At 37.9% G+C, this 24,604-nt stretch overlaps 1 protein-coding gene and 1 long non-coding RNA gene across 8 annotated transcripts in view; both read right to left on the bottom strand.

The window, feature by feature from the left end:
• The window catches only part of Eip74EF (Ecdysone-induced protein E74), a 338,704-nt gene that overhangs the window by 71,349 nt on the left and 242,751 nt on the right, over nucleotides 1–24,604 (bottom strand). The window lies entirely within an intron of this gene.
• On the bottom strand, nucleotides 18,425–20,400 carry LOC138402226 (uncharacterized). The gene is made up of 3 exons (XR_011236636.1): nucleotides 20,348–20,400; nucleotides 19,622–19,813; nucleotides 18,425–19,074 (listed from the first exon to the last, which is right to left on the bottom strand). It is a non-coding gene; the product is annotated as an uncharacterized lncRNA (long non-coding RNA).

The following is a 24,604-nucleotide window of genomic DNA, read 5'->3' as shown; positions in this document are numbered from 1 at the left end:
CATAATACTAATACAAGGAATAAAAACTTGGCCAAGTGCGAGTCAGACCCGCGCACCGAGGGTTCCGTAATACAATCGTATTTTTTTGATATTTTGTACGATAATTCAAAAACAATGATACATAAAAATCTGTTTTAGAATGCACAGGTAAAGTTTTTTAATATGATACCCCACTTAATATATTATAGTTATCTTACTTCGAGAATTGAAAATACATAGTATAATAATTATTAGTTTTATTTTGTGTGATGTTACCACAAATTCATGGTTTTCGGGTTTTTCCCCTTATATTTGCTATAAGACTTACCTAACTGCGAAATTTTATGATTCTAGATCAACGGGTACCCTGTAGGTTTCTTGACAGACAGACAGGCAACAAAGTGATTTTAGAAGGGTTCCGTTTTTCCTTTTGAGGTACGGAACCCTAATCTAATCTAAATCAGCCTGTGCTGTCCCACGTCTGGGCAAAGGCCTCCCTCCGATCCTTCCACCATTTCCTATTTCGTGCCTCTTCAGGCCACGTAACAGTAAAGTCATCTAATTCATCACGCCAACGTCGCCTCGGCCGACCACGCTGGCGTTGATGATTCTGAGGCGAGAAGCAGAAAACCCGGAACCCTAAAAAGTAAAAAATGAAAACGATTTCAGTCACCTTTCCAGACCGATATATAGCGATATACCTAATGTCTGCGTTTCCAGACACCTGCGTGAATTTGAACACTGTCTCTTTTTCAATAATACCCGACAAAGGAAACCTTTCACCGCCCAATAAACGACTCAAGCCCTAAACGTTTATTTCCCAGACGCTTTTTTCTCGATGTCTCAAGTTTCCCAACGGCCGGAGACGTCGTTTCGTAAATGTTCAGACAATTTTCAGCTCACAATTCTGTTACTAGCACTTTGACAGCCCTTTTTAGGCCCGATTGAAGTTTTTTGGGTACTTACAGATGGCTGTAGGAGAAAAGTTTTGATCTTCTTAAAAGACTTTCATTACATTAGGTGCCTATTGCTTTTATTTAGTTTGATGTTATAGCGCTATTTTTTTAGTGTCATCAAAGAATAGATCGTTTTTAGCCGCAATAGCTCAACGGTTAAGGAGCGGACTGAATTCCCAAAGGTCGGCGGTTCAAACCCCGACACATACTATGAAACAAGGATATGGAAGAGAGCTAACCTGGAGGCTGGAAGGGGTATCTATAGTGGAACACTAACTGCTGTACTCAGAGCCGCTAATCGTTACTTAAGATTGAGTTAAAACGAGACAGATTTATGTGAGAGATATAGCTGTCTCGTTTTAACTAAATTAAAGTAACGATTAAGCGACTTTGAGTACGGCAGTAAATCGCTTAGCGGTACGTTTTGTGGTGGTACTGATCACTAAAAGAAACCTTTTTCACTGCATTTTTTCAATGGAGAATAAAATCAGTAAAACAAAATGGCTCTCTCGTAAACCAGTTGATTAGAGTACGGCTAAGCTCAGCTAAAAGCAGAAAGCTGTTAGCGTCCCTGCATTATGCAGGACATAGGAAGGCGGCGCGGACGGGGTCGATGGCCCTCTACGGAATTATTCCCTCTTCCCTTCCGAAGCTGCACTCACTGAAAATTGAGTGCATGATTCTGAACAGAGCTCCTTTGTTTTCTATTTTCTTTCAGGATAGGATAGGGTTTTTGCTAAGCGAAGCGGGCGGTCGCTCGTACAAGTACCTACCGCAAATTGCTATGCGCGTGGCCGCCATTTTAGTGACTTTTTTTTAAAATAGAGATAGCGAGCAAACGAGCAAGAAGGTCACCTGATGTTAAGTGATTACCGCCGCCCATGAACATTTGCAGCACCAGAGAAACCGCCGATGCGTTGCCGGCCTTTTAGGAATTTCGTGAGCACTAGACTGAAGTTTCGAGCTGATGGTATATTTTTACTTAAATATACGTCAAATGACGTCATTTCGATGTTAATGAGACATGGTTCCAGCGCAATAGCAATTTGCGGGACTTATATCTTGATCTTGATACTTAGTAACAGGCTAACAGTAAATAATTTAGCATTATCGATTTAGTAGGCTTCTGAAAGGCTGACATTTGGCCTGTGTCGCCAGCAGTGGCGTGCACAGAGTCCGAAGCCAGGGTAAGCATTAGTAAGATAGGCTTTAGATACAGCTTATATAGACCTATGGAATGGCAGGTCATAAAGAAAAATGTCGTTTTAACTAGGGTAAGCAGTACTTTTATGCCTCTATGAATTGCACGCCACTGTGTCGCCAGGAAGTGACGGAAGTCTAGCACGGGGCCGGATGCCCTGAATTCAGCGCGTATCGATCTAGCGAGGCCTCAGGTCTACCTAGCTGCCTCCTTAGTGCCTACCGGTACAATTATTATTATTATAGCCTTTTTGTTCCTTAATAATGTTTCTTACACTTATTAACACACACTTTCATTTATGTCTATAGTTTGTTATTATTTATATGTATTATTTGATTTAATGTTAAGTTACTATATATATATATGTTTTATTTATTATTAATAATATTATGTATTAAGTTTTTTTTTTTTTTTTTTTAAATTAAGGACCTCTATGAGTGTAGGCCTCCTCCATTTTTTTCCACAATTTTCTGTCTATAGCTTTATTGACCCAATTTTCTCCCGCTATGCTAGCTATTTCATCTGCCGGTACAATATCGCAATACAATGTTTCGCGCTGCGCGAATATTTTCAGAGCCTCAATAGCTCAACAGGTAAAGCAGTGTACTGAAAACCGAAAGGTCCACGGTTCAAACCCCGCCCGTTGCACTATTGTCGTACCTACTCCTAGCACAAGCTTGACGCTTAGTTGGAGAGGAAAGGGGAACATGGCTTATATTCTTTAAAAAAACTTCTATGTATTCACTTTACGTATTTAAAATTCAGTGATAGCCTAGTGGTTAAGACGTCCGCCTCCTTTTCGGGAGGTCAGGAGTTCGATCCCGGGCACGCACCTCTAAGTTTTCGAAGCTATATGTACGATTTAAAACAATTAAATATCATTTGCTTTAACGGTAAAGGAAAACATAGCTAGGAACCCTACATGCCTGAGAGTTCTACATGTTCACAAAGGTGTGCGAAGTATGCCAATCCGCATTGGGCCAGCGTGGCAGACTATGGACTAAAACCCTTCTCACTCTGAGAGGAGACCCGTTCTTAGTAGTCGGCCGGTAATGGGTTGATCATGATGATGATGGTGATGAAATAGTTCGGAACAGTAGTACTTATGAACAAGGCAAAGTCATCAGCTAGTATAAATCCCGCAAATTGCTAATGCGCGTGGCCGCCATTTTATGGACGACAGCACTAGACTGAAGTTTCGAGCTGATGGTCTATTTTTACTTAAATATACGTCAAATGACGTCAAAATGACGTAATTTCGATGTTAATGAGACATGGTTCCAGCGCAATAGCAATATGCGGGACTTATAGATAGAGTACCTTTTGAGTTTAAAACAAGCCATCGTATGCCACCAACAACGTCTGAACAGATTACTTATTTACGGAGAAGAGAAACTAAATTCTAAACAAGTTTAATAAGGTTGTACCATGTACCTACCAAAGATAACGCTTCAAAGTAAATTAACCAGCATAACCGCGGGCAAAGGCCCCCGAGGGGCACAAAGGCTACCTAGACTGTAGGTAATCCGACTGAGGGGTACTAACCCCCCCAAACTACTTTTACTTTCCTGTTCGCCTGAAATATTAACTAACTTGCATAAGTTATGCGGGGTTTAACCCCCCAGGGTGGGCATGTGAATGCACTCCACCCCACTATAAAAGGGGGGAGGGGGTACAGAATATGCTGGGTGCAGGTCTGTTATTTTAGCGAGTGAAATACTACGTCTATTTGTTGCTGCAAAAGTTCAACGTACATTTCGCTTTTACTTGAGGTACTTTTGTTTTCCGTGAAAGTAAAATGCAATGTAATTTTTTTCCTTTTTATTTTTCAGGTTTTGCGTTTGAAGCCTTTGTTTTAATTTTTATAGTGTTTCACCTACACTTGAAGGAAATTTCTAAATAATTTTAAATACACATCAAAAATTGCGAACCGGCAGGAATCGAACCCGCGTCTCCTGGGATCGCGCCCGACGCTCTAACCACTAAGCTACAGCCCGCTTACTGCCAGTGACGAAATTTGTGATGTGTACATGCTCACTCAGTACTGAAGCGACTGTTTCTGCCATCTAGTAGCGACATCTTTGTTTTAAGTTAAGTTGCGAGTTGTATATGTAAAAAATGGAGACTGCATATAATGGCTGAATGCGTCCGGAACGAAGCTGAAAGATCAGATTTTTACAGTACGTAAATCAAACCTCTTGATCACCATCACAAGGTTGCCGGCTTATCGGTGTTTTATAGGATATATTTCGGAGAGTGTGCTCAGGAACTTTTCGATCTTATCCCACCTTCACCATTTTACCGCCGAACCGCAAGACGTCGGGCGAGTTTCCATCCTTGTGTCGTCGACATTTCATCTACACGCACGAATCGTTTTGCGTCATCATTATAATATATTCCACCATACCTCCTAAATGCCTGAACAGATTTGGATTTTGGACGTGTCCCGAGCTATTTTTTTTTTTGCAAAAAATTCAATATGCCAGGGTAGTCTTGTTTATTGCTGTGTATTAAATAAATGCTCGTTTGCTTGCTATTTATTTATTTAAAAATGCGAAATTGTGTCTCTTTATCTGTTTTTTCCACGACCCATCCGTTTAACCGATTTGAGGTACAGCTACATAGATAGCTTGCATTCCAGGGACAGAAATAGGCTTTTAGATAATAGAATTTAGTCCCAGAAAATCTGAAAATTCCATGGTATTAAAAAAACCTTAAAACCACGCGGACAAGTCGCAGGCAGTAGGTATATTCTATTTGGTAAAGAGATAGCTTGCATCGTGGAGATGGACATCCTTTTTTTCCCGGAAAATCATATAGTTTCCACGATTTCCACGTGACTTAAAAAAATCCACTCTGACGGAGTCGCTGGCATCATGTAGAGGTTAATCTTCTTTCTATATATAAAAATGAATCGCTGAATGCGTTGCTGATCGCAAATCTCGAGAACAGCTGAACCGATTTCGCTAATTCTTTTTTTATAATATTCCTTGAAGTACGGGGATGGTTCTTAAGGACAGAAAAATTTAAAAATTGCCTGAAAAAGAATCGACTGTTAGGCGGTATGAAGTTCACCGGAGCAGCTAGTAAAATATATTATGTTCATTTCCTTATATTAAATTCTCGGCCAAGCGTATCGAAGTCGCAAAAATTTACGAGCCAACCGCATCGAATGTGTATTTTCGAAAAATAAATCCCGCCTGGCTTAATTATTATATCCTTTAGCATTAAAATATCGCGAAATATGTCAACAACACGTCTTTGTGTTGCAACATTAAAAATAGCGTTCTCGAAATACCTACACGAAAATGCAGTCATTTTTAAATACTGCCAACTATTTAATTCCATTACATTACAAGTTAGCCCTTGACAGTTGACTGCGATCTCACCTGGTGGTAAGTGATGATGCGGTCTAAGATGGAAGTTTACGATACAGTTTTTATCAAATCCATACGCTTTATCAGTTTCTACACGGGCATCGCACAGGATCGCTAAATCGCTGGTTATCTAGAGAAGATACGAAAAAAACTTTTCGACATTTGTCATGCATTTTTTTATGTATTGGGGAATACATATAGTATAAACTAGCTCATGCCCTCGACTTCGTCCGCGTTGACTACACAAATTTCAAACCAGTATTTCACTCCTTTAGGGGTTGAATTTTCAAAAATCCTTTCTTAGCTTCCCCTTTATTTATCTCTCAGCAAAAGCAATGGAATCTAGCAACAGATACCTAATATTATAATACTAAAATGACTATAGGTAATACCTATAAGTGTTAGGTAGATGAACCGGACCAGTTTTTAATGTGACCCGCCGTGTTGAGGAAGTCGGCCGGGACAATGGTGTAGGCATCGCGTCATAGCACTGACATCATCAAGAGGTGCAAGAGATGAACTGATAGCGACTTATCACAATGCATATACGAGTAATAAACTAGTAGGGCGCGTGGGTGCGCGGACCACTAGTGGTCCGCGAGCATGCAGCGTTGGTTTTTCGAATTGCGGACCTTGTCTAAATTAGGTATTTTTTAATATTTTGGTCGTCATATATTTTCTATGGAAAAATAAATTCCGCCATCTTGAATTTTTTTTCTATTCATCGAGTAGACCTTCCGATCCTGATCATCTTTGGCGAAGAAACTACTCTTCCATCTTTTATACTCTCCGAGATAGACTCCGACGAAATTTGTATGGCGGCTATCTTTTTTTTCGCCATTTTAAATTTATTTTCAGCTCACTGGCATTTGGATGACGTTTCGAGTGACATTTGCTCAAGCACCCTACACCTATCTTTAATACCTTAAGCGTGCTCTTCACGCGTCTCCGAAATCCTCAATCATCACCTTGCATCCCGGGTAAGGACATAGTCTACTTGTTATCCCGGAAAATCAAACAGTTCCCACGGGATTTTCTAAACACCTAAATCCACGCGGACGAAATCGCGGGCATCATCTAGTACATAATATACTCATATAACATACTAGCTGACGCCAGCGACTCCGTCCGCTTGGATTTAGGTTTGTAACAATCCCGTGGGAACTCTATAGTTTTCCGTGATAAAAAGTAGCCTGTGTCACTCTCCAGGTCTTTGACTATACCCATGCAAAAAATCACGTCAATCCGTTGCTCCGTTGCGATGTGATTGAAGGACAAACAAACACACTTTCGCATTTATAATAAGGGTACTGATTGCCAAGGCTTGGTAAAGCGGATGTCGGAAGGGCTTTCCACATCTCAGCGATGCGAATTAGAAACGAGGAAGCGAACCGTATATTCCTGGAATGTGAATTACGTAAGGGATGGCAACCATTTTGGAATTATTTGGGTTTAATAAGAGAATCCTTTGGTTAGGTTAATGTAATTGTTATTCAAGTGAATTATGTAGGTATTTGAGAGTCGTGGTTCTTCACAGATGACACAACGTTCTAAAAATGAAATTAAATAATCCTTTACATTGTAATAGGATTTTTCAATAAGTTTACGTTTTATGAAAATGGTTGTAAAAACGGTTGGAGTAAAAAAAAAAATGATGAGCGAACGTCAAATTGTGATTGCAGTGTTGACTCATAGTTCAACCTCGAGACGCCTTGCGGTCTGGAGATGTGTTTACTACTATACTACTAGACGGCATTCGAGAGATGAATGTTGTATCGGAGATGAGTTATGTACGATAGTAGAGATTTACGACTGGATACTGAGGCTCTTCTAGAAATTCGAGGGTTCCTTAAAACTTTGATGACGCGTGAGACCGTTTGATAGGACACTCTAAGGCCTGTCCACTGAAGCGGAGTGGAGCGGAGAAGTGGATAGTTGACCAATCAGAATTTTGTCATATGACAGAATAAAATTATCAAGTCATTTACAGCCAATGTGAGTGGCCTGCTTAACACAGCTCAGCTCCGCTCGCTTCAGTGGACAGGCACCCTTATGCCTAGTTTACACGTATTAAGTTTTCAAGTAATTAACTAAATTTTAACTTAATTTTAGGCGACTTAATGCATGTAAACGGCGAATTTAGTAATAAGTTGCAAGTTAAAATTTAGTGTGCAAGTCAACAAGTACAATAGAATTTTTTTCTATGACGTGGCACAGCTCGGGGCCGCGCCGGCACGGTCTAGCATAAATCATCCCTAATACCTAAAATAGAAAAATATAGGCAAATGTATGTCTTAGTATGACTTACGTCATTTATATATAGGTGCCTATATTATATATGTAAGTTCCTTTATCTTTTTTGCTGATGAGGAAAAATACGTTGAAAGCATTTATTCTTTAATAATAATATGAATTGCCAACAGAGTATTATGACAAGGAAGTATTTTTTGTATGTTTTGAACATAACGAGTTATATAGATTTTTTATATTTTTGTATAATAATTGTCATCGCTCGCTTTTATACCTAATTTAGTTACTATCGCCTGTTTTGGAAGCTTTATTATAAACGTTCGTTTTGGCACCTATAGATGTTATGAGTCATTGATAAAGTTGTTTACTATAATAAGTATAGGCTGAATATATAAAAGGAAAAGGTGACTGACTGACTAACTGACTGATCTATCAACGCACAGCTCAAACTACTGGACGGATCGGGCTGAAATTTGGCATGCAGATAGCTATTATGACGTAGGCATCCGCTCAGAAAGGATTTTTGAAAATTCAACCCCTAAGGGGGTGAAATAGGGGTTCGAAATTTGTGTAGTCCACGCGGACGAAGTCGCGAGTATAAGCTAGTCATATTATATAATATCAGCAAATTAAATATACAAGACTAGCTTATGCTCGCGACTTCGTCCCCGTGGACTACAGAAATTTCAAACCCCTATTGAATTTTCCAAAATCCTTTCTTAGCGGATGGCTACGTCATCTGCATGCCAAATTTCAGCCCGATCCATCCAGTAGTTTGAGCTGTGCGTTGATAGATCAGTCAGTCAGTCAGTCACCGTTTCCTTTTATATATTTAGATGAAATCCCCACTAATATTATAAATATGAAAGTGTGTTTGATTCTTGGTTTGTTCTTCAACATCGCATCGCCTCAACGAAGCAACCGATCGGACGTAGTTTTTTGGCGAAAAAATAAAAGATAAAGAATATGGAGTTTATATTAATATCTAGAGAATATTGATGTTATTAAACAAGAATGTTAAGTAATGTTAAGTAGTAGCCTTATATAGATTTAAGAAAAAAATATAGCCAGTGTCATACATATCTGTTCAAGCATTAAGAATAAAGAATCCCTTTTTTATGGTTCCGTACCTCAAAAGGAAAAACGGAACCCTTACAGGATCACTTTGTTGTCTGTCTGTCTGTCAAGAAACCTACAGGGTACTGCCCGTTGACCTAGAATCATGAAATTTGGCAGGTATGTAGATCTTATAGCTGACATTTGGGGAAAAATCTGAAAACCATGAATTTAGGGTTAGATCACACACAAAAAATTAAATTGTGGTCATGAACTAATAATTAGTATTTTCAACTTTCGAAGTGAGTGACTATATCAAGTGGGGTATCATATGAAAGGTCTTCACCTGTACATTCTAAAACAGATTTTTATTTATTTTTATGCATCATAGTTTTTGAATTATCGTGCAAAATGTCGAAAAAATACGACTGTAGTACGGAACCCTCATTGCGCGAGCCTGACTCGCACTTGGCCGGTTTTTTTTTTGGGCAGTACTTTACTCTTGTTATCATGTACCATGACTTGGTAGATTTTAATCTCGTTTCATGTGATGTATTTCTTTTGCCCCCGAGAGGTCAAAAGGTGTTAAGATAGATCAATATATGTACAATTTGTATATATGTAATTGCCTATTGACCTCTGTTAGCGATCAATTACTCACATACCCAATAGTAGATATACTGCCGTACTCAGAGTCGCTAATGGTTACTTAAGATTGAGTTAAAACGAGACAGATTTATGTGAGAGATATAGATAGCTCTGTCTCGTTTTAACTAAACTTAAGTAACGATTAAGCGACTCTGAGAGTACGGCAGTTAGGAGAGAAAAATTAGTTTTCATAGCTAAGACTTAAAACTATTTATTGACGACCTATTGGCGTAGTTGTGAGCGTTGTGCTCTTATTAGCGGGAGGTCTCAGGTTTGATTCTCGGCAGAGGAAATTTGGAATTTTATAATTTTTGGGGTCTGGTGGGAGGCTTCGGCCGTGGCTAGTTACCACCCTACCGGCATAGCGGCAAACTGCCATACACCTTCTAGGTTAACCCACTTCCATGTTAGACTGCATCATCACTTACCACCAGGTGAGATTGCAGTGAAGAGCTAACTTGTATCTGAATAAAATAGAATAAAAATTGAGGTGATAAGACTGTTTTGGTGACTTTATGACTTTAAATACAAATTTAGAAATTATACAAATTTTTCTTCTGCTTTTTCGTAGCATTTGACCTGAAATGTACGGTCCGTTTTCTTCATAAGTCACTTCTACTTCACTCGGTCTATTTATATGGTTTCCTAAGAATTTGTCTAGACAATATGTGATCATTACTGGGCGTAAAAAAAAACATTTTGTCAATAGAGCAATTCGCACTTGTAATAACAAACAGTTCAAAAGGAAGTTGGTCTCGATTATACTTCCAAAGAAATTAGCACTTTATTTTATTAGTGCTAGATTACATTTTTGAATGGTAATCCCGTTCGGGAAATCTTATGAGATGGATGACGTCAAAGTCTAACATCCGGGAAGCTACTGCGATTTCAAACTGACAATGACCAGGGTTTGGACCGCGATTACTAAGACGATTAATGGATTTAGAGTTCACAGTAAACTGGTCATTGCCCGTCATAATTATATAGGTATCCATATTAAGTGGTGCCGACAATGATTGAATGTATTATTTATATTATACACATGTTTTTAGTATACATGTATTATTGTTTTTTCAACATGACAATAGACTATCGTATACATATTGTATATTGTAACAGTTTGATAAATTCTAATTAATTTTGCGTGTGTTTACCAATCGCCTCAATAGCTCAACCGGTATAGGAGTGGACTGAAAACCGAAAGGTCGACGGTTCGAACCCCGCCCGTTGCACTATTGTCGTACCTACTCCTAGCACAAGCCTGACGCTTAATTGGAGAGAAAAGGGGAATATTAGTCATTTAACATAGCTAATATTCTTTTATTAAAAAAAAATACGTAACGCAATAAAATCGGTTATGTTTATTACTTATTATTTTAGCTAAGTTCCATAAAGAAAAATAAATGTATTTGTTTATGTGCACTAGATGATGCTCACGACTTCGTCCGCGCGGATTAAGGTTTTAAAAATCCCGTGGGAACTATTTAATTTTCCGGGATAAAAAGTTGCTTTTGTCCGGGATGCAAGCTATCGTTGTACCATAATATATTATATGTTAGGTTGTATAATTTCGTCAAAATCGGTTGAACGGATGGGCCGTGAAAAGCTAGCAGACAGACAGATGGACACACTTTCGCATTTATAATATTAAGTATGAATTAGTACAATGTGTAAAAATGACTCCTCACGCGCCATTTTAACTTTATGTGTCAAAAGTACGATTTTAGTCCTTAGAACCGTACTTTTGACATGACAGTTGACCCATAGAGTTAAAATGGCGCATGAGGGGTAATTTTTTACGGACTATATGGATTTCAGGCATAATAAACTAAATTCTTTACACAGATTATGTTTCTGTACAATATCATTTTTTTTTGTAAAATTGTTGGCAACGGAATCTTTGCGTCACCATTTCTAAATCCCTGTGGTCACCTTCAGGCTCCAAGTGTTTGAGATCCATATCAGTGTTGTTTATGTTTGTAATAAATCCGGTCTTTAGCGGATTTTAAAAATAAATCGCAAAGAGCGAGAGTTAGCTTTCCGCGCCAAATATAGAACGGCACCTGTGGAGTTTCTGACATTTCTTTCAAGAGCGGAAAAGTTGGAAATTGATTTCATAATTCACAATGAGAAAACCGGGTGTCTACCAATGATGGCGACTGGATGATGAATTTAGAAGGGTTATTTCCTCTGAAATCACTACCCATATTATAAATGCGAAAGTGTGTTTGTTTGTTTGTTAGTTTGTTGGTTTGTCCTTCAATCACGTTGCAACGGAGCTACGGATCGACGTGATTTTTTGCATGGGTATAGTTTAAGACCTGGAAAGAGACATAGGCAACTTTTTATCCCGGAAAATCATAGAGTATTCCCACAGGATTTAAAAAAAACCTACTTCCACGCGGACGAAGTCGCGGGCATCAGCTAGTAGTAAATAATCGCACGCTAGTTCTCAGCTGGCAGGGAGAACGTTCAAGATGGCGTCGGAAAAGCGCGGGCACTTTCCCCGCGGGAAACGAAAGAAAGTCGCTGCGAAATGGAAACCGATGCGATCAAATTGATAACACGTTTATCTTTACTCGCACAATTATAACTGCAGTGGCGAGCGAGCTGAATTCCAAGCTAGTTGATACCCAGTGGCGTGCAGGTCATCTATATATATAAAAGGAAAAGGTGACTGACTGACTGAATGACTGACTGACTGATCTATCAACGCACAGCTCAAACTACTGGATGGATCGGGCTGAAATTTGGCATGCAGATAGCTATTATGACGTAGGCATTCGCTAAGGAAGGATTTTTGAAAATTCAACTCCTAAGGGGGTGAAATAGGGTTTTGAAATATTGTAGTCCACGCGGACGAAGTCGCGAGCGTAAGCTAGTAGAGGCATAAATTCACTGCTTACCCCAGTTGTAAGCTCAATGCATATTTTTCATTAAGACCTGCCAGTAAACAGGTTCCTACCTAACTAATGCCTACCCTGGCTTCAAACCCTGTGCACGCCACTGTTCATACCTATAGTTATAGCTTTTCCGTTCACTATTTTTTTTTTTAAATTCAGATACAAGTTAGCCCTTGACTGCAATCTCACCTGGTGGTAAGTGATGATGCAGTCTAAGATGAATGACTTTGCTTGTAAAATCATAACTATACTTAGATTAGTAATTTGATTTAAGTGCAAAATATTGATTTGTAATAAATACCTAAATAAAACTCCAAATGCTAATTAAATAATAATAAATAATAATAATGTATGACACTTATATTCTTTTTAGGGTTCCGTACCTCAAAAGGAAAAATGTAACCCTTATAGGATCACTTTGTTGTCTGTCTGTCTGTCAAGAAACCTACAGGGTACTTCCCGTTGACCTAGAATCATGAAATTTGGCAGGTAGGTAGATCTTATAGCTGACATTTGGGGAAAAATCTGAAAACCGTGAATTTAGGGTTAGATCACACAAAAAAAATTAAATTGTGGTCATGAACTAATAATTAGTATTTTCAATTTTCGAAGTAAGTAAATAGTTACTTACTTCAAGTGGGGTATCATATAAAAGGTCTTCGCTTGTGCATTCTAAAACAGATTTTTATTTATTTTCATGCATCATCGTTTTTGAATTATCGTGCAAAATGTCGAAAAAATACGACTGTAGTACGGAACCCTCAATGCGCGAGCCTGACTCGCACTTGGCCGGTTTTTCTCTCTTCTTCACCCACTTCACCCAACATTCCAATTTTAGTTATCTTACTTCGAATATTGAAATCACTAATTTTTAATTCTTGACCACAATTTAATTTTTTTTCTGTGATGTAACAACAAATTCATGGTTTTCAGATTTCAATTTCAATTTCAATTTTCATTTATTGCATTTCCATAACTCATTACATCATATTAAGCATGTACAAAGTATTATGGATACCCAGTTTGGGTGTCGCAATTTGGTCCTTAGACCTTAGTTAGGGAGACCGATATTATTATTTATTTTTATGTTCGTCGTTTAGGAAATCATTTACGGCATAGTAGCCCTTTTCTAATAAAAAGTTTTTTAATATTTTGTTGAATTTATTTTCATTGTTTATGTTACGAATTTTGTCTGGTAAATTATTATATATCTGTATAGACATTACGTAGGGACTCGAGGTATGCAGTACCAATTTTGATTGCGGAAGGTTTAATTTATTTGCACGTCTTTCGGGAAATCGACGGGATTTGATTTCTTTTTTTGTGTATAAGTGTATATTTTTTTTTACAAATTTGCATATTTCGAGGATATATATGGAAGGTAGGGTAAGAATTTTTAATTTTTTGAAATGAGGTTTCCCCCTAATGTCTGTTATAAGACCTACGTTACTGCCAAATTTCATAACTCTAGGTCAAGGGGAAGTACCCTGTAGGTTTCTTGACAGACAGACAACAAAGTGATCCTATAAGGGTTCTTTTTGAGGTACGGAACCCTAACAACCATTACAGATTCCATGAACTCATCAAATTGAATCGACAAACAGTGACTTTAGTAACCCAAACTTAGATACTTATTTGGTGTGTATTGAATGTGCGCACGCGCACAGTGGCCGGATAAACAATGATTTGACACGGCCTTTCCACTCGTGAGTCACGGTTGCGCAACCTCTGCTCACCGTTTTGTATAAACAAACAACCTATTTTGATTAACTTAAGCGACTTTGTCATTTTGCTCATGGTAGAGTTGACGAGCCATACAAAAAGTTTAACACTTTAAAACATCATATTTTACAAACGGATCTAGAAATCGAAAAATTATGTTCCCAGACCCACAGTATTTTTAAAAGACCTATTCAACGATACCCCACACTATGGGGTAGGGACGATAAATGACAAGTAACAATCGAATATCGATTAAGTTATATTAGACAAAATCATCAAAATGAATAAAGCTACACTGAATCAAACTTATATTCTTTACTTTACTCGATTTCGACTACTTCTATTTACTAAGAGAAATAGAAATCGTTATAGAATATCCGTAGTGCGTTCCGGCGGCGGCGCGGCGTTGAAATAGATCTGGTAGTGGTGTCATGCGCGTGCGCAGCTAACTGGGTCAGCGGCGAAGGGCGCTGCGTCTCCGCACCCACTCACCCAGTGCCGGTATATCCGGGTGCGCTCGATTATGCCATAAGCGCAACAACAACATACATTATTTATTAGTTTTTAGGGTTCCGTACCTCAAAAGGAAAAAAGGAACCCTTATAGGATCACTTTGTTGTCTGTCTGTCTGCCAAGAAACCTAGGGTACTTCTCGTTGACCTAGAATCGATGAAATTTGGCAGGAAGGTAGGTCTTATAGCAGACATGAATGGAAAAATCTGAAAACCGTGAATTTGGAAAAAAATTAAAATGTGTCCATGAACAAATTGCTATTATCAACTTTCAAAGTAAGATTAATATACCAAGTGGGATATCATATGAAAGGGCTTTACTTGTACATTCTAAAACAGATTTTTATTTATTTTTAGGCATAATAGTTTTTGATTTATCGTGCAAAATGTCGACAAAATACGATTGTAGTACGGAACTTTAGTTTTTAGGTTTTCATACCTAAACTCTGAATGGAAGCAACCGGTATCCTCATATTATTATGATCCTTTATCGATTGTTCATTTGACCGTGTGCACTTTTTACACCGAACACACCGACACCGAAAGTTACACCGAATACTAGATCCCTACTGCTGTAGAAAAAAATCAGGTTTTTAGTTCAACTCACCAAAAAGATATGGTCTTTTAACAATTCTTTAACAATGCCCCTCAAATCATAGTTGCTTTCTACAAGTCCCCATCACTGCTTCTCATCCATGAATTATTGTGATTACAATTAAATGATTCTATTTAAAAGTATCTTAAAGACTTGTAAAACTACTTTTTGTAGAGAATAGAGATCTACGGAAGAAGACGAAGGCTATATATACGTTTGCTAATTCTTTGAATTATGTCTATTGAATTCAATTCCTAATAAAAATAAAAAGTCTAGAGATCATAAATTTTATGTTCTCGCTAAAACATACTGAAATGTTGTTCGGTAGATTTATTCGCAGATAATCTTTATTTATTAGACCTAGCCACCATAGCAACTATAGATCTTAACAAAAACGACCACACAGACTGAATGAAAAATGATAGATAGAGCTCACAGGAAAGATGGTCATAAAAGTGAAACCAGTTTTGTGCATAATGCACATAAATTACACACAGGGGCGCACTGCGAAAACATACTAGTAGTAAGACAATGAGGTACAATGAACCAAAAGCTTTTGGTTCATTGTATATCATGAACTTCCGCAAAGTAACGCCTGCTTCTATACAACAGACAATGAGACTTGAAAGTTAAAGGTGCGTGCCCGGGATCGAACCTTCAATCTCCGATTAGGAGGTGGCCGTCCTACTCCTAACCATTAGGCTATCACAGCTTTTTCTCCTTTACCCCTTCAGTCTGTGTAAATTAAAAGGAACGATGCGAAGACAAGTCATAAAACAGTGAACATTAACATACCAGAGACAATTCTAGATTTCGCAAGCTATTGTCTATTTATTAGTCATGTCCTAAAAGCTGAGTTTCGTACGGTTGCATTATTTTTTCTCACCTTGGGACAGAGCAGGTCGGCAGCCTACGTGCAGCCTCGGACAGACTCTAATGCTGCTCATGGCCAACAGTCAACAACTTTATAACGACCGAAATAACGCTTTTCCATTACAAACCATATAACCAAGCCCTTAAAGTAACATTTCCCGTGAGAAATAAATCTAAATGTTGCCAGCCGAATCGTAAACATGCCTTCGGTTATATTTTTTGTCACTGGCTGATTAGAACAGACAGTTTGTTTTGTCATCAACAACATCTAAAAAACAATTTATGCAGTATAAAATAATATTATATAGGTCAGGTAGTTTATTTTTGTTTTTAACAGGTAAGAATGCAAATATCCATTTTTCATGAATATGAATAATTTTCAGTTTTAATGAAACGATTACAATTTTACCGTTTTACCAATTTTTTGATCTCATATTTTGGTAATATTATTATTACACGACTGTCCAAAAAGGAGAGTAATGTTTCTTTTTTCCACCATAACTTGTAATGCCTGAATATACAATAAGATTTGAGTGAATTGGAATATCATTAGAATCCTTACATAATCTCGAGTGACACTGGCTATAAATTTTTCGATAAAAAATATGTTTTTTGTATATTTTATTTATTACTTGCTGATGCCCGCAACTTTGTCCGCGTGGAATTAGGTTTTTAAAAATCCCGTGGGAACTTGGCAATTTTTTAATTTTTTCTCTCCGTAAAAACTATCCTCGTACTTCAAGAAATATTATAAAAAAAGAATTAGCGAAATCGGTTCAACTGTTCTCGAGATTTGCGATCAGCAACACATCCAGCGATTCATTTTTATATATAGAAAAACTATTTATTTTACGGTATTTACGAAATAACTTTACAATATCAATACGGCCACTAGTACTCTTTAGAATTTTAACTTGTTTTCGGTCAAATACTATAGTTATTTTTCCTCAACGGTGACGCGAAACAAGGTCACAAACGTAATTGTATTAATAACCGAATCTTCGTGGTTTATCGCGCGTTGCATTACGTTTGATAAGCTACCAGGCGATAAGCTATCGCGGTACGATGCTCGTAGGAAACGAGAAATAGGGGCAAGGATGTGTCTGGCTTAGATATTGTTTGTTTGTTATAGTCGAATGTCCGCCTACACGTGGAGTCGTTGCGACACCACTTAAGTCCTCTTTGGCCTTATTTTTGGGAACTACCTGTATGTAATATCTACACTATTTAAACTACTTAATCATTATATTATTTTTAGACGATACGTATTTTTTTCTTGATCTAGTCTTTATTAAAAGGAAAAGGTGACTGACTCACTAACTGATCTATCAACGCACATGGATTCGGCTGAAATTTGGCATGCAGATAGCTATTATGACGTAGGCATTCGATAAGGAGGGATTTTTGAAAATTCAACCCCTAAGGGAGTAAAATATGGGGTTGGAATTTATGTAGTCCACGCGCACGAAGTCGCGAGCATAAGCTAGTCTACACTAATGTTATAAAAAGGTCAAGTTTGAGGGTTTGGAATGTAGGGGGTAATTAATAACCGGAACTAATAACCCGATTTTGAAAATTCTTTCACTGATAGATAGTGTACATTATCCCTGGGTACATTACACTACCCATAAATGCGAAATAAAGAAATATATAAATGCGAAAGCGTGTAGGTTTATTGGTTTGTCCTTCAATCACGCCGCAACGGAGAAATCAATCGACGTAATTTGATTCTCACGGAATTTTCAAAAACCTAAATCCACGCGGAGGAAGCCGCGATTATTACCTAGTTATTACATATTTATATAACACAAATCACACAAAAATATTGACAGTAAAAATCGAAAAAATTTAAAAACTTATAAAAAATTAAAACTGCCATTTACTATACCTTTATTATTTATTATACCTCGCCTTTTAAATCAGCTGCCTTCTTCTCTGGCGGAAAAGGTAACGCGAACGAATATTAAACAGAAGCTGAGGGGATACTTCCTTGGCAACCTATGAGCATGCCGGGTTGCTTCGGGGATATCTCCTAGGCTCCTGTCGTGACGATATAATTGTCGCACGTATAATAAGTACATAAATAATAATGTCACCTGTTAAAATATATGTGTATGTGCATGTGTGTATATCCATATATGTATGTATATACATATATGTGTATATATGTATATGTATTATATGTTCTTGGTTTTTAACATTAAGTTATTATATTATAATATAGTAATAGTATTATTTCTAATTTTGTTTTATGACTAAGTAAGCATGATGTAATGCGCAGACGTACGCATTGAGGGTCAAACCTCTGTGGTTTTTTTACAATGCGTACTACCTATTATATGTAAAGGCCATTGCCCAAGTGACTATGGGACTCAGTATCGCTACCAAATAAGTTGTCCACTAATAAAATAGAGCTTAATTTTTAGGATAGTTTTATTACATTTAATTACACATTAAAAAAAAATCTAAACCTCCGGATTCCGCAGAAATATGGTGAAGAACGACCTCCGAAATTAGAATTTTCGAAACTGTTAATTCGCTGCTAACTTACGTTTTACTGAAATATTTCGCTTTATTAAATATATTTCTAAAGAAATCTATATTATAGAAGCCTCAATAGCTCAACAGTTAAAGGTGTGGACTGAAATCCGAAGGGTCGCCGGTTCAAACCCCACCTGTCGCACTACTGTCGTACCTACTCAGGTGGCACAAGCTTGACGCTTTCGTCCTACGTCGGCAACGATGCGGCAGCATTCTATAGAACGCGACAGGTCAAGATGACGATCGGGGTGACGTGCGGCTGTGCGGAGCGTCCCCAGCCTCATACCCCGATTGCCATCTTGACCTGTCGCATACTATGGGTATCCGCTAGCTGCGCTCTGGCATTGGTAGCACACATATAGGCACCGCGTCTAGCCGTGACGTGTAGAAGGCCTCGCGCTCACGTGGAACACCTAAGCCCGCAGCGATGCACGCGGCGTCATGCCACAGCGAGGCGTCACCTATACAGAATACATAACTATATGTTAAAAATTGCTTTTAATCAGTTAATTAAGTGAATTGAATGATGATAAGATAGGTATACACACCTCTAACTTGTGTAAGTTATGTGTGTTTTAAGCAATTAAATATCACTTTCTTTAAAGGTGAAGGAAAACATCGTGAGGAAACCTGCGTGCATTCACTATACTGTCCTGAAAGATGTGTGAAGAATGCCAATCAATCCACTTGGCCAGCATGGGAGACTATGGCCCTTCTCACTCTGTAAGGAGACCCATGCTCTGTAGCGAGCCGGTGATGGGTTGATCATGATGATGATTAAGTAATTACTAGTTACAAATCGAAATAACACATACAGAATACATAACTATATGTTAAACATTGCAACATGTACAGATAATAGTTCATACAGTACAGATTGAATGTACATAGTATAGGTACTATGACTGGTAAAATACAGGTATTTAAGCGGGTAACATATCTGCATATGCCACTTCATCTGTATAGGCTGTCTAATGGGTAAGTAGTACTTTTCATTATTATACATACCAAGTGTGCAGAAATCCAATGCAGAATAATATTTCTTTCCTCAGAGTCTGAAGGCTGTGCGAGGACGTAGAGATATGCCACATGCATAACTCGCACTCTGTGTCCAAATAAAGCAGCAGGTGCTAGCCCGGCTCGGAGAGCTTTTTGTGATGAACCAAAACACTCCATGCAAATGACATGTTCATGTGAAATCTGTCAAATCATATATTTACAATATTAGATAATTTCAAAAGCATTTGCAATTCTTCTTTGATCAGTTAATTGTTTTTAATCAGTTAATTAAGTGAATAATGATAAGATACAACGACTCACACAATCAACACAAACAAAGACACAACTCAACTGTTAGTTATGTGCGTTTTAAGCAATTAAATATCACTTTCTTTAACGGTGAAAGAAAACATCGTAAGGAAACCTGTACGCTTGAGAGTTCTCCGTAATGTTCTCAAAAGGTGTTCTAACCACATTTCACGACAGTTGGTTACTTCTAATAAAACGTCGAGGCTTCGACATCACGCAAATAGCTCTAATGTAGCCCTATTTTCCATGATTTTACCGTTTTCACGTCACCTTACTTTTCTTTCTTTCTTCTTTTTTTTAAAAAGAATAACCTTAACCTATTATTTGACATATCGTCGATTCAGAATCAAGCCGAGAGTTTCCTCACTTTAGTTCACTCTGCCCTAACACTCTTATAAACCAAATAATTATTTATTTATTACTTACCTACTGGTGCAGGTGAATTCCAAGATCCAAAAGTCGCAGTGGAGAGTCCCGGAAGGAACAAACAATAATAATGTGTATTATCTATGTCTACAACTAACTAGGCGTCTGTAGATTCCTAGATCACTTTGTCTAATTATTAAATAGTGATTAAACAAAAAATTAAACAGCAGTAATAGTGTTCTGTGCTTTAGCTGAACAACCACAGAGAACGAATTAAAAACAAACAATTTATTTGACATTAGGGATGTCATATCGATCCGATAGGTACCTATCGATTTTCAAAGAATCTATTTTTGTGACAAGAAAATCGATCTACGTTCCGATTTTTGCTTCTTTATTTTAGATTGAGTTCACGCAAACAGAGTAAAAAAGAAGCAATATAAAACTAGTAAATAACTACTAAAATAAAATAAGTACATATATATGGGTAACATTGGTATAATATTATTTTAAAAAAGGGTTTTAGAATATGATTTATGTACATAAATATGTTTTTTATTGAGTAATTATTTGATGTTATTAAACAATTTACAGCATGTTCTACCTTTAATTCCATTGAACTATTGACTCACAATGTTTGACACGTTTTAAAGTTACCCGTAGCTACTTTACCAAGTTAGTTGGTCATTCATACCATTGATATCTTTTTGCCCCCTGCACTATTTATTTTTCATAAAAACGTCCAAAATTAAAAATTCGACTATAGTTGATCAAATTCAGATACCCAGAAACCGAGAAGTGTTGGGAAGAATATCAATATAACTAATTTGATTTTTAATTAAAATATAGGTATCGAAAAAATCGAAGATTTATTTTTGCGAAATAAATATTCCAGACCTCGATTTTTTTTAATCCGTTCCTCAGATTTCGATTCGAATCGATCTAAAAATCGATCTTTTTTTGAAGATTCACCATTTAGATTTGACATTCGACAACCTCTCGATTACGGTGAAATTACAGCTACAATGTCGCGATCGCAATCACCTATTTGTTGACGCTCACTATTTGCTACAATGCATTGCAATATGAATATAGTACCTACGCGACAGGTTGAAATGACAATCGGGAAGGGAACGCACTAACACCCCCCGTGTTTAATCGGTGCGTGCGAATGCGGGTGGGTGTGCGGGGCGTCCCCTCACCTCATACCCCGATTGCCATCTCAACCTGTCGCGGACTATACCATAAATTCAACCAATCAGAACTATTGTAATAATTCTATTGCTATTGTAATAACGACAGGGGCTCGATTTTGTTTCGATTTTGTTAATTAATGTCCGCTACAATGTAACGATCTCAATTACTTCTGATTGGTTGAGGCGTGCTTACTGTTGCCTATAATGCATTTGCATTGTTGCAACAAGAATACCAAAAATTCAGCCAATCACAACAATTATTGCGATTGTAATAAGGATTGATGCATGAAAGTAATAATCGGAAGTCGAAGCAAGACGTCATCATAATCGACCTAAGCTTATCGATTCCTTGATTCGCGTCACTACATGTTTTGCTAATGTCAGGAAAATGAACAAAACAACTACTTTTATTTCGGTCAGTTTCTAATTATACGGCTGTTTTTTTATTTCGTAACATTTTAAATGTTTTTTAAAATTAAAAAGAGGAATTACTAATTTCACCATTTCGGTGTACACCTATATCTATAGCGATACCATTGGTGGGCAGTCTCCTTTTCTTGTGTGTTAATAATAAAAAAAAAAAAAAAAAAAACTTAGTATTAAAAATCGTTAAAAGCTTAAACTATTGACGTCTCAATAACGTTACAATACAATACAATAAAATAGTATTGTTAAAAATAATCGATAAAAAATGACAGCCGGAGAATCGGAAAACGTGTCAACGAGATCGAACCGCGCGTCACTGTCGGTCGGCCATGTTGGGTGCAGCGCGCGAAAGTGAGTTTTCGCGCGAGCGGTGCATCGCGGCTCCCTTGACCTGGTTGTACGATGCCTCCCCGCCGCCCGCGCGCCGCGCCCCGCGCTCGCCCCGACGTAAACAGATCTTAGCTGAACTTATGCGTAGTAACTACAGTTTAGTTTGTATGTGACGTGTTTCATTTCAATGGTTGAATGCGAATGTTCGTGGGATGTAACAAGATAATGGCTAATTTTAGTACACTTGTTGTTTTATTTTGACTCGCCCAGTTGTAAGATTTTATGTTTAGTACATTATAATTCAATGGTAAAATCCTGTCTCAACGAACATCCATGTCCGCACTATTTGTCAATCGTAATACGCTTTAGAAACGCGCGAAAATAATGTACACCGGCCTTTAGAGTGACATTTCGGCTTTGAGAGCGTTGTCTCTGTCACTCATACCTATATGACGTTTTGTCGGTCTCAACGACAGAGACAACGCTCTTCAAATCCGCTATATCCTTCTAAAGGTCGATGTACATTACTATCTGCCGCGAACTGTAGTCCGTTTGTAAAACCGTCTCGCAGCTTCACCCAGCGAAAATATAAATACTCTTTTTTCCCTATGGCATGGCAATAACGAAAAAACTGGCCTTCCTTGTCTCTAAAAGAAACGTGTGTAAAAATTCATCTTTCTAGGGTCAAGGTTCTTTTGTTTTTTTTATTTGTTTTGGATTAGTAGATTGTACGTTTCCGATCCGAGAATTAATAGGGACATGGAATTTCGCTAGTCAAGAGACCAAGTGTGTTCGTGTTCAAAATTCAAATAATTTATTCAAAATAGGTAATAAATTACTCTTTTTGATTGTCAGTTGTTGGATTTGTAAGATATAGTGGTGATAATTACTACGCAAACTTAAAACTAAAGCTACGAGGGTTCTAAACGTGTCCAGATCTGAGAAGAGCCCACAAACACTCAGCAGTATTTTCTATTGTATCGTTAATTACTTTACCTAATAAAGAGTGTTGTACAAAAATGTTCTGGACGTAAACACCTTGTGTAGGCGCAGTCGGATACCGCGACGAAATCCGGTGGCCACTTGCGAGAGATTGGCCAACGTTTCCGCCTTTACGTTCCTTACCGCTTACCGGTTTTCTGCGGTTTGCACTGGTACATGCAAGTCCCGCAAATTGCTAATGCGCGTGGCCGCCATGTTAGTGACGTCAGCACTAGATTGAAGTTTCGCGCTGATGGTATATTTTTATTTCGGCTGACGGACGTCAAAATGACGTCATTTCGATGTGTGTCTCATTAAGACATGGTTCCAGCGCAATAGCAATTTGCGGGACTTATACCTAGCCCTATTTAATGCTTATACTAGCTTTTGCCCACGACTTCGTCCGTGTGGACTACACAAATTTCAAACCCCTATTTTACCTCTTTAGGGTTTGAATTTTCCAAAATCCTTTCTTAGCGGATGTCTACGTCATAATAGCTATCTGCATGCCAAACAGCCCGATCCGTCCAGTAGTTTAAGCTGTACGTTGAAAGATCAGTCAGTCAGCTTTCCGAAGTATTAGCGACAGTGAAATATAAATCCTATTTATTCCCTATCCCGTGGGAATTTACAATAAGCCGGCCTTATTCTTTCCTATGAAGGGAACCTCTGTGAAATTTCACCTTCCAAAGAAGTCCAAAGGGTTTGGGTGGGGGTTGATGAGTCAATCAGTGAGTCAGGACTTTTCATTACATATTATAACTAGCTGTTCCGCCCGGTTTTTCTCGGTAGGGAGGATATATAATTAGTTCTACATTGTTAAGTTGTTTTCCAAATGTTTAAACAAATAATCGTGATAAGGATAAAGCAATAAACAATCAAAACCGGCAGTCTGGTAATTAGTTAACGCAATCCGCTCCAATTTCATCAGTACCTACTGATAAATTGGTTTCGTAAAATCGATTGTACCTAGTCCCTGAAATTTACAGTCTAATGTTTACCACAATATGACGTATCAGTTTTTTTAGTACGCACTGGTTTTATCATCATCATCATCATCATCATCATGATCAACCCATCGCCGGCTCACTACAGAGCACGCGTCTCCTCTCAGAGTGAGAAGGGTTTTGGCCATAGTTTACCACGCTGGCCAAGGGCGGATTGGCAGACTTCACACACCTTTGAAAACATTTTGGAGAACTCTCAGGCATGCAGGTTTCCTCACCTTCCTCTTTTCTTCCACTTTTCTTTCACCGTTAAAGCAAGTGATATTTAATTAATAAAAACGCACATAATTCTGAAAAGTTACAGGTGCGTGCCCGGGATCGAATCCCCGACCTCCGATTAGAAGGCGGACGTCCTAACCACTAGGCTATCACAGCTT

Source organism: Maniola hyperantus, chromosome 4, assembly GCF_902806685.2.
Source record: "Maniola hyperantus chromosome 4, iAphHyp1.2, whole genome shotgun sequence".
In the NCBI taxonomy this organism is placed as follows: domain Eukaryota; kingdom Metazoa; phylum Arthropoda; class Insecta; order Lepidoptera; family Nymphalidae; genus Maniola; species Maniola hyperantus.
This window is presented reverse-complemented; position numbering and strand designations above follow the sequence as displayed.